Genomic DNA, 16,413 nt, shown 5'->3' on the forward strand with positions numbered 1-16,413 from the left:
TATGAAGAAATATTTCTGGAGAATAACTAATTGCATCTGTTATTCCAATAAATGACCAAAAGGTATAATATTGAAGTCCATTAAAGCAGCAGAGGAAACTGAGAAACCTAATGGGTAAGAAGCTATGTTTGCTTCTGATAGTAGATCACAGGGTATAATCAGTATACACTACCCATGTTTGTTTGGAAACACGGTGTTTCTTGCAAGCTAGATAGGGGATATGCTCAAGAGAGAACCAGCCTAGTTATATCCTGTCAAAAGGGTAGTCTGGAGGGAGAACTCAGAAGAGAAGGTGGAAGTGGACAGTGGACTTCTGTGTTCTGTCTCCCAAGAATGGAAAAGGGATCATCAAAATCGGATACATACTCCCAGATCAAGGGAACTGCAGGAGAGAGATCATCAGTGGAGGATCAGATTTCCAAAAACATTACAAAATCGCTTATGAAAGAGTCAGCTTTAAACAAACGCCAGACCCAGAGAGGGGTCTAAATGCTCTAAATGTTTAACAGCGTACCCTCTAGGGGGTAATGGGGAGTTCTAACTAGTAGAATTGGTAGATTTCTGTGGTGTAAATACTCCACAACTTACTCTACACATTATTTCTTGTTTCCTCGTTCTCCTCCTTGGACTTCATTTAGTTAGCCGCAGAGTCTGGCCCCATGGTAAAATCTAACAGAATAATGAGGAACTGATGAGTTGTGGGTATTTATTGCCTTTATTTTTAAAACGATTTATGCAATTGTAAGTTTATATTCTTAAATTTTTAATAGTGACTATATTTAATAACTAACAAATTCCTGAAAACACTTGGCTCTTACAAACTAGTAAAAGCTGGCTCCAGCGCACCTTTGACTCCACCCTTATAAGAACTTCCCTGCCTCCTTTCCCCCCCTCCCTGTCTCCCCCATACTCCAGGGCCAGAATGCTCAGACTTTATGGTCAGCTGAGGGCAGGGGAGCCAGGAAAGTAAAAAGTAATGTGTAGAATAGGTTTGGGAAATCTCAGTTCTCTGAGAGTCCTACTTGTGGGAGAGTGAATTAATCCTGCATTCAACAATGTAGACATTACAGTGGGAAGATCATGTGAAAGGTGAAGGACTGAAGAGGGGCAGGCAAGAAAGAAAACAGGTGAAATGACTGCAAAAGGAGAAAGGTGACAAAACATAACAATGACCACTGGACTCGGGCTTATGTTCATTGTGGTTGCATCGCCTGGACATAATCCACCGCAGTCAATGCTTGCCAACACTGGTTGACTTCTACTTCTTTAGTCATGTAGCTGGCTTGTAAAATGATTAACTAGATCTCAACTTTGAGATAAAGAAATCATGTTACTTATTTCTTTGTTAGAACACACGACCAACTGAAAAACTAGTTCCAGCGTTATGGCATTCTGTGCCTGTGCCATGACATTCTGTCTTTCTACCTAGAATGTCCTTTCCCTCTTTTCTCTGTCTAGAAAATCGCTCAATCTTCTTTCATCTCATTTAATGTTTTCCTTTTTACTGTGCCACACCTCTCCTTTTGTAATCATTGTCTACACTGTAATATTTTAAATTAATGGACACACATTTACATTTTTTCTGAATACAGATTATGGGAGAAGAAACCAATGCTCTATAGTCTAATTATGCTTTATCTGTATTTAACTGATAGTTGTTGTATGTCAGGGAACATGTCATGACTGTTTTAATAATATGTGGAAGCACCAAGTCAATTAAACAAGGAAGCACTAACCTTTTTATCACAAGGTTCTAGAACAACTGGATAGTCATGTGGGAGAAAATAATGAAACTTGTCCCCTATGTCATTACATACACAAAAAATAATTTGGAGTAAATAATAGAATAAGCATCCTATAATCCAGGGATTTGATTTCTAGAGAAATTTTTGCACATCTGTATCAGAACACATGGACATTACTCATAATAACCCAAAATATAAACAACCCAATTATCCCTTCATGGGAGAATAGACCTAAATGTTTATCAGGAGGAGAATAGATACGTAAATTGTGGGATATTATGTGTTAGGATATCTTGTGGCTGAGAAAAATGAACATACCAACATTGATGAGTTTTAGAACCCATTCTTACAAAGTTTAAAAACAAACATAAAAAGTATATGATTTAGGACCTATTGACATATGATGAAACTCAAACTAAAGGGTTAATTTAAAAAGAAAATTCAAAGTATAGATCAGTTCTCTGAGGAGGCAGATGAATGGTGTGGGGAAGAGTTCACAGGGAACGCAAAAGAACTGGTAATGTCTTATATCTTCAGCTGTGTAGTTCATCACAGCTGACCGTTAATATGTTTCATAGCTTCCATATGAGATATATATATATGTATATATATAAAACAAATATAATAACGTGATATTTTATAATAAAACAAAAATACATATGTATTTTAAATAATTAAAAATTATATGTGTATATATACTATGTAAATAACACTTTCTAGTTAAACAAAGAAGTACAGGGAAAAAAATGGAAGGGTATGAAATTTGCTAAAATGCTAACAGATAGTCACCCTGAGTGGTAGAGTTCTATGTCATTATTTTCCCAATTATAATTTTTTACATTGTCCTAATTGCTTAAATGGTAATATAATACTTTTACCAAAAGAAAGTAATTTTTTTGACGTCACAATGTCACAAAGCTAATGCACAAATTTCAACTATGCCAATGTGACCTTTAAGTTCAGTCTTCCCTAGTCAGTCTTTCTTACTTCCTATCTTTTGAAGATATACTTTCTGTTTCTGTGTTTAAGTTCTATCCTTACTATTTCTGACAGCTCTATGGTTTCTTTGAGTTTTAATTCCATAACTGAAGCCTTGGATGAAAATGATGATTGCTTTTTCCACAACCCTTTAGCAACATCTAGTGGATATCTTAAGACAGGACAAGACAAACATTTTCTTACATAATTTAAAGAGCAACAGTTTAAATGGCAAATCTGACTTAGCAATATAAGTCTTAAATTCTCAAGACAAAATAATCTCTCTGGTGATTATATAACTTTTGATACATGGGTGTGTATGCAAACACTTAGGATAAAATATAGCTGGCCTCTCCTCATCTAGCCCGCTGTGAACTGGACATTTATTACTGCATTATATAATTGGCATTATCATCAACAGTAATAGAATGGTGTAAAAACCTCCAAAAGCAAAAAGGAAGAACTTGAGGGGAATGGCATCTATAAGGAATAGAAGTTTCCAGGAATATAGATTTCCACAAAGATCTTTGCCATTTTTTTCCCCTTTGAGTTGCTCCATTACCTCTCCCATCTCACTTTCACTAAAGTTCTGGACCCAGATAGGTAATGAGTAGTAGCTGATGAGTGAGAGAAAAGAAGTCTGACTTTCAATCTTTGGATGTCTTTTAGATAAAGAAAACATGGTTGCAACCCCTCTAGTCCTAACCAAAACTTGAGTCCTATCAAAGACAGCTCTCTCCCTAGAAAGCTGGTGACACATTCCTAAAAGTAATTTGCATTCTAATGTTTACAATATATGAGGACATTCTCTCAACATTATCCAGTAACAAGGAAGAGATGACCTGAGATCAGGCACCTTGGATCCTTCAGCCCCTTAACTCTCTTACCTAAGAAACTTTCTCTAACTTCGCTTTGCTTTAATTTTCTAGCTACAAATTGGGTAGAGATTAATCCAGTCCCTGAAACTTTCATAGACATTTCTCAATAATCAATTAACAATTATTTATGAAAATGCTTTTACTCATAGGAAAAATCCACAAAGACAAGATAATATTATTAACATTTCCATGCACATAGAAGAGACTAGTTTCTGCTTAAGACTATCAACATGTGAGGCTGGGCTGAGTTCCACATGAATTCAGAAACCTAGTTCTGCAAACTGGGACCCTTTTTTGTTTCAATTTGGCTTGTGGGAGAGGGCAATAGAGGCATTACTGATGAATTCTTGAGGTGTTAAGGTGAGAGGCAGCAAAAATGAGTCTGGGGATAGGGGGCATTTGCTCTATCAGCCATCCAAATGTATTTTAAAGCTCTATTAGTTAAAATAGCATGATCCACTGGAGCAGAGATAGACAAATAGCTCAGTTAAAGAAAATGGGAACTCCATAAACAGATCATGCATGTATGAAAATGCTTGGCAACACCGATCAATACAGAAAGAAGGCCATTAAGAAATGGCATTGGTACAGTTACTTGTGTACAAAATATCAAATTTAAATCCATACCTCAAATTATACACAAAAATCACTTCCATATGTATCAATGAAAAAGCCAAGTTTCAAAATGTTTTGAAGATAATGTAGAACATCTTTATAATCTAAAGGTAGGAAAGGATTTCATAAACAAGACATAAAAAGCAAAATTCATAAAGAAAAGGTTGATAAAACGACACAGAAATTAAGAATTGTGCTCTTTGAAAAAACAAGGAGAGAGTAAAAAACAGCAATGCACAAACCAGAAAAAGAACATATGTAGAATATATAACCAGGAAATTATTAAAATCCAAAATATATAAAGAACTCTTCTATAATAAGAAGAAAAAAATCAAGCAATGCCATAGAAAAATGTGCAAAGGTCGTGAACAGGCATTTCACACAAGAAGAAACTGACTGGTGGGTAAACACATAAAAAGATGCTCAACTTCATCTGTCATTCAGTTCATATCTACCCAGGTGTACTTCCTCGGAAATCTTACAAATGTGCATTAGAAGACAAGTACAGAATATTCACCAAAGTCTCATTAGTAGTTAGCAGAAAGCGGGAAAAGTTATTAACAGGAGAATGGATAAATAAATTGTGAAATAGCCATATAATAACTATAGCAGCAAAAATAAATGAATAAGCAGTTATAAGACATAAATAACTCAGAAACATAAAGTTTCTGGCCAAAGAGTAAGGTATGGCAAGAACGTGCTTATTTATATAACTTCCAAAGGAAAAGCCAAAACTATTCAAAATACATTGCCCAAAAATACACAGATCTTATGACATTGTAAAGACAATCAAGGTGAAGTGGCAGTGGCACAGTTTTTTAATCCCAATTAATTAATGTAATCATCCAAATTCCCACATAAAGACAGAAAACCAAAAATTCACAAATAACATTTACCAGTCAACCAAATGGCAAGGTCTCTCAACAGACCAGAAAACACAATGGGTGAAGATAAATTATACCCATGTTTGTAAGAGCTGTGCAGCCGCAGGATCTGTACAGGAGAAGCCAAGGGAAACAGGGAGTGTCTCACACCCCTGAGAACAAGAAAGCCCCAAAACAGCCAATGGGTACTCACTGGAAAGCATGAGGGGACCATCTCAGAACATCCATTGAAATGGAAAAGGGTGTTGTCTATTCCTTAAGGATCCTTGGTAAAGCCTGAAAAGTACTCAAACGGCCAGGCCATGTGAAGTTGGAACGACAACCAGACAAAGCTGTGTAAACAAAATTCCGTGCTGGGAGCAACTGCTGAAAATAGAATAGAAAAGCGATGCAATGTGTGTCTCATAAGAATACTATGTATATTTCTGTGTTTTTTTATATATATACATTATGATGATGGGGAGAGAGTCCTCTTCCTACAGTTGGTTCCAAGCAAAAATTTTGAGAACCATACTGCAGTTGCTTTCAAAATCTTTGGAATTCTAATCTTTCCTACTCTGCCTTCTGAATTATGTCCTAAAACTCTCATGTAGTTTTTTTACTTAGACTTACCCATGGGCATTCAGGCCTGTATTTCTCTATGTGAGATCCATTGATACCGTGCATCCAAATTACCTGGGCCACTTTTTTAAAAATACAAATTTTACTCAGGCCCCTTCCTACCTAGGAAGTGAACATCTGGTGGGGAGTCTCAGGAAAGTGCATGTTACACAACTCTCTCCTAATATATTGTTGTTTTTTGGGGGGGAGGGGGTTAAAGATTTTATTTATTTATTTGACACACAGAGAGAGATCACAAGTAGGCAGAGAGGCAGGCAGAGTGGGAGGGGGAAGCAGGCTTCCCGTTGGGCTGAGAACCCGATGCGGGCCTCGATCCCAGGACCCTGAGATCATGACCTGAGCTGAAGGCAGAGACTTAACCCACTGAGCCACCCAGGCACCCAATATTGTTGAGCACACTACAGTCTGAGAATCTTTAAGCCCTGAAAACTTAAGTGTGACCCAAATAGGCCCCATACATCCACCCACAAGGGACACCGGTGCTACAAGATACAGGACAATGATGTTTCTATGGCAGATGACTGGTGGAGATAAGAAGTGAGGGGGTGTTATTTTTCTGGTCTCCTGAACCTAGTTTGGGGTGCTATAGGCTTAAAATGAATCTTGGTCAAGTTGAACGCATTAGGAGCCTCTTTGTTCCAAGCGGTGGATCCTGATGACAATGGAGACTGAGTTTCTACTTGTTCTGGCTTAGATCTCCCTGGAAACATGAAAACATACACCCCTCCATTGGCCTCTTTAGGGCGGGGTCCTGTGATAATCAAGTGCCCCAAGTCTGGACTAAATAGAGGTTTAATGAATCCATGGCAGAAATGCCAAGGAGATTTTTGAAACATCAGTCAACAAAAGATGAAGAGAATGATGAGCCATTCTACCCTGGAACAAAGAGGGAAAAGGGACATTTTCTGTCTCCTTCTTCTCATGTTAAGAGCTCACATGACTGAATGCAATTTTAAGTCTTTGAACGGAGTGTGAAAGTGGATGATGATGTTTTTCGGTGCCCTTTCACTGCGTTCCTGGTGCCTTGTATTAGTGCTGCTTATAGGGCGTATCTCAGTTGCCATACAAATGTTAGTTTGTATTAAAGCACTTAAAACGTATAAATTGTTTTCATATGTCAATTAGTAAGGCCTAATCACCCAGGAGAAGAGTTGAATAACTTGTATTTTTAGTAAGCATCTCCTATGACTTTGTAGGAAACTTTAAACTAAATACAAAAGCTGTGGAAGAGAATAAGCAATATATAGTCTTTAAATTTCAACATTTATTTAGGTCACAGTGAAATCAGGTGTTCAAGCTGTCATTGCGCCATTCATTTTGCACAGTTTGTGACATTTGCATGTCAAATTTATTGCATCATAAAGGAAGTGGCTCTGACAGGCTTATCTGTTTTTGTACATTTGTCTGGTGCCAGCTGATGATGAAACCCATCTTCTCCAAGTGACACCAGGTAAGAGCAGCACTAAAAAAATTTCAAACAGGAGTCCACTGCTCCACAGTCCCTGGTAAACTGGGGGAATGACACATGGATATCAGTCCAAGACCAATATAATTTCATAAATTATACAGGGAATCATCTGGGGTGCCTCACTATTCTCTTTATTTGCCTGTGCTGTTGACTGACGAATCCTAGGCCATTACTTGACTTTGCCTGCCACCGTGTGGTTCCACTCCAGCTTTCTGAGGCCTTCTTAGGCTCCAGGTGTTGACTGTACAGATCCCTCAAGCCCAGATGGCATGTCTTCTGTCTTCAACATTTCCCCTCCTTACATTTCAGGCATTCCAGAATAGCCCTGAGGTTAAAGCGACACCGAATTTTTTTCCTTCTTAACTTTTCTTCAAGTCTTTGGAAAAGGTAAGGTCAGTGCATATCCTGCTGACTTCAGAACTGCCCCTTCCCAAAAGGCCCTGTATTTTCAGACCAAGCTCTTGTGCTCTAACTCCTTAGGCTGAAGATGAGTTTTTTCCCTGGAACTTCTGCCATTCTCATGGCCCTCTGCTCTACTATACCACAACTTTCTTGAACCAACAGGATAAATAGTTTATGCTCCCATTCTGGGATTACCACTGAATGGCATATTCTGAAAGAAGTTGCAGCAAAGAGTGTATGTATAATTTGTCTGCAAGCTGTCAGATGGCTAGATTGTAGAAAATCTAGAAGGTATTTTCTGGGAATGCTCTAAAATACAGTTATGGTCATCTCAAATTATTGAGTGAGAACATGCCAGTTACTATACACACATTCAACCTAATAACATTTCTGCAAGGTAAATCATCTGATTTTATAGGCAAAGAAAGGGTCCTAAAGAAGTCAAGTAGCTTGCCCCAAGTCACAGAGAGTGGGGGAAGGAGAGATCAGAAGGAGACTAGGTGTGGTGCCTGGTCCAACGCCATAGTCTATAGTCTTCTAAACTCAAGACTTTTTGAAGTGGAAGGGCTTTAAGAAACCAAATCAGTGGAGATCCTAGAGGATCGAGATCCTACTTCGTTGTTTTCAATGTGTTGTTTAAGGAAATGTAGCTATTCAAACACAAATCAAACAGGTGGATTATTCAAAAAGAAATTTCAGACACAGGTATTTCCCACTGCTTAATTGCTATCAGTTCAGTGACATAACAGGTCTTGATACACTGCAGAACTACTTGGTGGAGGCCACTTGTAGGCAAACAGGCTTGCACAATGGAATGCTGAAAGGGCCGCAGTGACCAACTGGCTGAATACAGACAAGTCCATCAAGTGAACTACCTCAAAATACCCACAGGCCCCAACTGACCAATGGGCTACTTCCATCTAGGCACAGTTCCCCAAATATGGAACTTTCCATATGTCACCCTACCTCCTCTTCCCCTTTAAAAAACCGGTCCCCACCCACCGCTTCTCCTCAGGTGTCCTGCCTACAGCTCCCTTGCAGTGTATTCGATAAACTTTTAGCTCCTTTGTTCTGTCTCAGGTGGATTCTTTCACTGCCTGTACCACTGGCTTCTACCCAATTACTGCCCCATATTGGGAGGCCTCAATGGATGAAGAGACACCCCATGGGGGCACCCAATTAAATCACCATTTTTCAAAACCCAGAATTCTGATATTTTGCGTGTGAATCATGGTTTAAGTTTCTGTAATTGGAGTACAGACCTTTCTGATAAGTTTAAGCTGATTTGAAACCAAATTGTGTCAAGTGAGAAGGCACAGCTTTCCTGGAATGATGAATATTAGCATATAATTAGTAAAACTGTCTTTTTTTTTTAAAGATTTTTTATTTTATTTATTTGTCATAGAGAGAGAAATGAGAGCAAGCACAGGCAGACAGAGTGGCAGGCAGAGGCAGAGGGAGAAGCAGGCTCCCTGCCAAGCAAGGAGCCCGATGTGGGACTCGATCCCAGGACGCTGGGATCATGACCTGAGCCGAAGGCAGCCGCTTAACCAACTGAGCCACCCAGGCATCCCAAAACTGTCTTTTAATTCCAGCCTCTAGCAAGCTTCACTCAAGCACAGGTAATGTTTGGGTCCATCTAATAGAATATTATCTTTTATAAAGCCACTAGTCTAAAAGCTGGAATAGACTTTTTGTTTTTTAATTTTATTTTTAAAAAGATTTTATTTACTCATTTTACAGAGATCACAAGCAGGCAGAGAGAGAGAGAAGGAGGAAGCAGGCTCCCTGCCAAGCAGAAAGCCCGATATGGGGCTTGATCCTAGGACTCTGGGATCATGACCTGAGCTGAAGGCAGAGGCTTTAACCCACTGAGCCACCCAGGTGCCCTGGAATAGACTTTTTAAAAACATTTATAATACTGAGATCTGAGTATACCAAAAACTCAGTATTTATAATACTGAGATCTGAGTATACCAAATTCAGAGCTCTGAATTAATAGAATCCACAGGTTCTGATGAACCTTGAAATATCATGTGGTAAGGTATTGGAGAGTAGAAAAATGAGCTACCCCCAAATATTCCACATTGGCATAAGGATTATCTTGAGCCAAAGGGAAATGAGAAATACAAGAACAGCTCTCTGTTCTCCCTCATGTATCTAAAGGCAGGACATAAATTTATAAAAGTTTCCCCCCTCTCTTCTTGAAAAGAAAACACACTTAGTTTTCATTTTTGCTCTTAAACTCTAATTTCAGAACACTCTGACACCAGATCTGTGAGAAATTTTCCCACCGAGCCATTCTCAAACACCAGCTGGGTGTCCTACAATTTAACTCAATTCTTAAATTACCTGGAAATAGCTTCAGATCCCACAGGTTAAGGGGTTGGTCCCACAGGACTGCCCTTCTTCAAACATTAATCACAAGTCCAGGTTGTCACCTGGACTTCTGACCAACAAGCTACACATTGAAGCTTCCCACAATCCCTCCTCAGGTTAGATCTTTTGCCAATATGGCTCACAGAACTCAGAAAAATAGTTTGCTTGCTAGATTATTGGTTTATTCGAAAAGGTTGTATCTCAGGAATAACCCAATGGAAGAGAACCATGAGGCAAGTTATGTGAGGAGGGGTTGAACTCTGATGCCCTGTCCTGGTAAGCCACTCTTTTAGCACCTCCATGTACTTACCAACACGGAAGCTCTGAACCTCCTCATTTAGGATTTTTATAGAGGCTTTATTACACAGGCATCATTGAGGAAATCATTGGCTATCTGTAATTGGTTGAACCTCTATCTCCTCTCTACTCACTCTAGGTCAGGAGATGGGGCTGAAATTTCCAACCTTCTAGTCACAAGGTTGGTTCCTGTGGGCAATCAGTCCCCATCCTGTTGTTATCTAGGAACTTTCCAAAAGTTACCTTAGTAAAATAAATTCAGGTATCTTTGAAGGGGCTTGTAAGAAAAGACACTTTTACCTTAATCACTCTGGAGCTATTTGAGGACAAAAAACCAAATATTATAATAAAAGATGTTTCCATTGCTCTAATAACTTAGGAAATTACAAGGGTTTGGGGAACCATGAGCCAAGTATTATGTTTCTTATTATATCACATTATCACTCCTCTCTATCAAGGAAGACACAAGTCAATCATCAGAGACAACTCTAGACTCTTATCAGCCCAGAGTCTGTACAGGGATCTACATAACAAATTTTATGAACTAGTTGTTGTTTATTTAAAGATTTTATTTATTTATTTGGTAGAGAGAGAGAATGCACATGTGCACACATAGGCAGGGGCAGTGGTAGGCAGAGGGAGAGGAAGAAATGGGCTCCCTGCTGAGCAGAGAGTTCAATGTGGGGCTTGATCCCAGGACCCTGGGATCATGACCTGAGCTGAAGGCCAACACCTAACTGACTGAGCCACCCAGGTGCCCCTGTGTACTAGTTCTTATCCTCCCTTGGCTCCCCCAATATTTACCTTCCTACAATTTGCCATCCTAGAAATTCAATTTTTTTGTTTTTGTCATCTCTCTAAAAATTTACGGTTCTTTTGTTATGATGCTATGTAAACTTGGGGCACCTACCTGGGTGGCTTAGTGGGTTAGAGCCTCTGCCTTCTGCTCAGGTCATGATCTCAGGGTCCTGGGATCGAGCCCCGCATCGGGCTCTCTGCTCGGCAGGGAGCCAATTCCTCCTCTCTCTCTCTGCCTGCTTCTCTGTCTACTTGTGATCTCTGTCTGTCAAATAAATAAATTTAATTTAATTTTAAAAAAGATACTATGTAAACTCAAGGTCAAGCTATCCCCTTTGAGTGATGCATCACTGAGTTCTCCCATATATAGGTACAGTGTCAGTGAACTTCTGTTCTTCTGTCCATCATTGGTCTTTTATCAGTCTGATTTGCAGAGCCTCATTAGAAAACCTAGAAGAGTAGAGGGAAAAATTTTGTCTCTTCCCCTACAATATTGTCAATGCAAAATGAACAAACCTTCTAGAATCTCTAAAAGAAACAGAGTTTTATTTGAGTCCAAGTTAGGACAACTCCCTAGGAAACACGGTCTTAACAGGGAAGAAAGTGTTCCAGAGAATGAACAGTTTATATGGAGTATATACTTTTTTATACCTCTTAAAGGCACAAAAAATTGTAAATTAACACATAGGTAGGAGTCAAGAGTTTTAACATCAAGGAACACAAGGAATAGGAGCATTAATCAACACCTTAAGGACAAGATGGTTTTCCTTTAGGCTACTCGTTTACAAAACTTGGCAGGCCATAAATGAGGCTTTTGGCTTAAATAAAGTTTAGGTACAGTCATTCTGACTTAGCAAGAAGTCCAAAATGGTTTCCTTTATATTCAGGCCGTTAGAGAGTTTTTCTCTCCTCAGCATGGGTATTTAGATCGTTTTAAGTACAAAAATGTAATTTTTATATTTTTCCCCTTAATCCACAAGGAAAATGAAATTCAAATATTTATGCTTCACAGATTTGAAGCATATCCTTCAAAGATTTGAAGATTAGGCCACCAGCCACACTTACTTTATAGTTTTCAAGAAAAGAGAGATTCACTATTCCGTTAGTGATGATCAGGGTTCTAGGTTTCAGGGACTACCTAGAGAGAAACAATGCTTTGAAAGACAGAACCCAAGAAAACAAAAAGAAAAAGGGGTAGATTTCCCTAAGTCTAACAAGGAAAAAAAGCAAAGGGAGGTAGGATGTTCCATACATATAGAAATGTGGTTTTATTTACAAGGGCAACCCTGTCATGCCTTTAGAACAGTCTTCATTAAAATTTGCTAAGAGAGTAGATCTTATGTTAACTGTTTTTGTAAAAAAAAAAATAAGTGATTACAGTAATAATAATAATAAAGAGAACAGAAGGAAACTTAGAGGTGATGGATATGTTTAATGCGTAGATTGAGGTAATGGTTTCATGGGCATATACTTATCTTTAAATTCACCAAATTGTTTAAATTAGATATGTACTGCTTCTTGCTTGTCAGTCATACAGCAATTAAAAAGAAAAGAACAATAGTCATCATATGGTTGTGCCATACGTCTCAAGCCTCATTTAGGGAATTGTTCAAATGGTCTCTGATAACAACTTCTCTGTTTCTGAACCCTGAACAACCACCCCTAACCCCTGACATTAAATTACCCAGGGCAGGGACGCCTGGGTGGCTCAGTTGGTTAAGCAGCTGCCTTCGGCTCAGGTCATGATTCCAGGGTCCCGGGATCGAGTCCCACATCAGGCTCCTTGCTCAGCAGAGAGCCTGCTTCTCCCTCTGCCTCTGCCTGCCTATCTGTCTGCCTGTGCTCGCTTGCTCTCTCTCCCTCTGTCTCTGACAAATAAATAAAATCTTTAAAAAAAAAAAAATTACCCAGGGCATATGGAAGTCCAGGAAAGGGGTGTGGTGTGTGTGTCTAGAAACCTGGATGTGTGGGAATTTATTATATATACCTACACTTGTTAGAGAAGAAGGAACTGAAAGACCCTGAAACCCACTAGGCTAGGACAATATTAATAACACCATTTAACATTAGCATTGCCATGACCTGCTCAAAATTGATCAATGACCACCACTGAGGTGGTGACCAATGTGTTCGTTGGTCACTCAAACTGATTAGATTTTCTTTCTCTTCTTCATTCCTTTGTATTATGGGGGGGGGGGGACATCCCACACACCATATTTTTATCAGTAAGAAAATTTTATGATACATGATTGTGTAGTTCACTACTGAAATAATATGGTAATAGAGTTTAAATGACCAGGATGCACTTTAATGGAAAGGACGGAGGGATTTAGGTGCTTGGAATTGACAATATACTCAAAGGAAAGAGGCAAAAGAGCTGAGCTATCATATTTTCCTCCATGTTGTTCAACATGAGACAGTAGGATTATCAAGGAGACAGGAGCAAAAGCACCATCTTAGAGGGAAAAAAAAAATCATTCATTTAGCGGAGATGTCTCAGAAAAGGGAAGAAAATGTCAAGACTTTCTCCAATCAAAGTAAAGCAACAGAAAGCTAGAGAAAGAAAGTTGTAATACAAATACGTATGCAGTTGAACCTGCTAAAGGCCAAGTAACTGCTCCTTTGCTTCAAATGCAAAAAAACCCAAAACCCAAGAAATGAAGAACTAACAGAGTTTCTGAGACCAATTTTCTCTCACTCAAAATCAGACAGAATACTGAACAGGTCAAGAAGCAATTCACAGACCTGTACCCCTGAAACAAATAATACATTATATATTAGTTAATTGAATTTAAATTTAAAAAAGAGGCAAACGCTTAGGAAAAAAAAGGACTACTCACCCCACTGCCTCTGCTAGAAATGGGTGGTCTCATGGAGGTCATGGGGCAGTGGATGAGACAGTCATTGTTTCCTTCTCCTCAGCCCACTTGTTATTTTGAAAGCTCCAGTTGACAGGAAACTCTAATATTACTTCTCCAAACCTTGCCTCGATTTTCCCCTGATGTGACCTTGTTTTTTGGCTTGAGAGAGAACCAGCAGTACAGTATAGCATCTGAAGGCCTGTAGGGTGGGTTGTTTTGGTAGGACCAGGAGTCACTTCAGGAATGTGTCCAGTCCTAGTATTTTTCTGTTGACTTCTTTAAAATGTGTTGTTCGGTAAAGTAAGCAATAGACAACAAAAGGAGAAAAGCATAACACAAATAATCATGCTGCCAAATGCGGTACATCCTGTCCTAGATTGATTGCTTATTCCTCCAGAGTAAGGTTCTTTGGCCTTTACTTAGGATTGCAGTTGCCTCTCTGGCTGCCGACTCCCGCTATTGTGGTTCCAAGGGGAAAGGCGTTCTAGTAAGCTATGAGCTTTCCTCCTTTAGGTGTGAAAATGCAACCAGACTACCTCACAAAATGGTTGTGAGACTTAAAAGGAGATAAACATTGGGACATAAGGAGCCCAACTGAAGACATCCATGTTTTCCTTAGTCATGTTAGGAATAATTGAGGAATATGTCAGATAGAAAATGACAATACCACATGTATTAGCAATAAAGCTAATACTGGAAAAACTGCTTCTATCGGCAAGCAGGTAGAATTCCAAACATGGAATCCAAGAATTAAAAGGACTTAGGCACCCAGAACTGGAATACTATAGTGTTTCTCCATGGTCCCCCTAGCCTCCTTCCCAGTAAACAGAGGGAATGGAGGAAAAGGGGAGAATATATGGTTCTGTTGGGTAGTTTTCTCCCAAGAAGAAGAGGGCATGGTTGAGCTGAACTTGGTCAGTTTACACTTACCAGTCTCACCAATCTATTGGGTCATTCCTTCTTTTCTGGGGAGAATCAAAACAAGAGACAGAAAGCATGAGGAGTGTCAAGTAAAGACATCCCCGCATGGAAGGGCACATCAGGAATGGAGAAGAAGCATGTTCTTTACCTTCTCAAACAACCGACCTCATTATAACACACAACACACACACACACAACACACACAACACACAACACACATTTGTATTCAAATACACATACACACACACATATTTGTACTCAAAAGCTTTAAAAACAGTACTTTGTAAAGGTGTTAGAAGAAAATATACAATAAAACATGAAGGAGGTTTTCTGGAGCATTAAAGAAAAGCAGAAACCAAAAAAAGAGTAATCCAAATTTCTGATTTTCTCTTGCCTTCTTGCTTGCTTACTCTGATATACCAGTGCCATACTTGGAAATGTTCTATGGAGAAGCCCAATGACGAGGAGCCAAGGGAAGCCTCCAGCCACCAGGGCCCTGGTCCAACAGTCAGAGAGGAATGAAATCCTGCCAACAACCACGACACTGAGCTTGAAAGGGATTCCTTCCAGCCAAGCCTTGAAATGACTGCCTCCTGGCTGACACCTTGATTGCAGCACTGTGGAAAAAAACTGAGGCAGATGTCACAATGGGGCACTGGCTTCCTCAGAGGAGCTAACACAGGCCCTGCCTATCTCATCCAAGATATTATTTACAAAACCAATTTTATTTCTCTCCAAAGAACTATATAAACCATATGAGAATTTGTAGGAACAAGTGAAGGTAAAAATAACCTGTCCTGAACAATTAAAGTTAAGGTATAGGAACACTTGGGTGGCTCAAGTCTGTTAAGTGTCAGCCTTTGGCTTAGGTCCTGATCCCAGGGTCCTGGGATCAAGTCCTGCATTGAGCTCCTTGTTCAACAGGGAGCCTGCTTCCGCCCTACCTGCCGCTTCTCCTGCTTGTGCTCTAACAAATAAATAAATAAAACCTTAACAAAATAAATAAAGTCAAAGTATAAACAAAGTGAGAACTCAGCTGAGAGGTAATGCATCTGTGAACAAAAGAAAGTTGAGTGACTAGCAAATCCAGTGGCCTGTATCATCTAGTACAAGTACAGAGTTGCATTTAAAGAAGTACTCAAGGGTGCCTGGATGGCTCAGTCCTTCAGTGTCTGCTTTCGGCTCAGGTCATGATCCCAGGGTACTGGGCTCGAGCCCTGCATGGGGCTCCCTGCTTGGCGGAAAACCTGTTTCTCCCTCTCTCACTCCTGCTGTTTGTGTTCCCTCTCTCGCTGTGTCTCTGTCAAGTAAATAAATAAAATCTTTAAAAAAAAATTAGGAAGTACTCAAGTAGCCAAACATAATTAATAAGAGGTTCCATTCTTTCCTCCAAATGCTGAGGAACATCAATAGGACTCAGGACATAACCCACATTGACTCTCCTCAATTTCCTCCACTCGGCAACTTTTTGAATCCTGCCGAAGTCCCAGAACTTCTCACACTTAATTTCCAAAGACTTTCTCTAGGCCTAGTTCTGAGTAACTTTTATTTTCCCTCTCCCCAATG

This window comes from Mustela nigripes, chromosome 12 (assembly GCF_022355385.1).
Source record: "Mustela nigripes isolate SB6536 chromosome 12, MUSNIG.SB6536, whole genome shotgun sequence".
Taxonomy (NCBI): Eukaryota; Metazoa; Chordata; class Mammalia; order Carnivora; family Mustelidae; genus Mustela; species Mustela nigripes.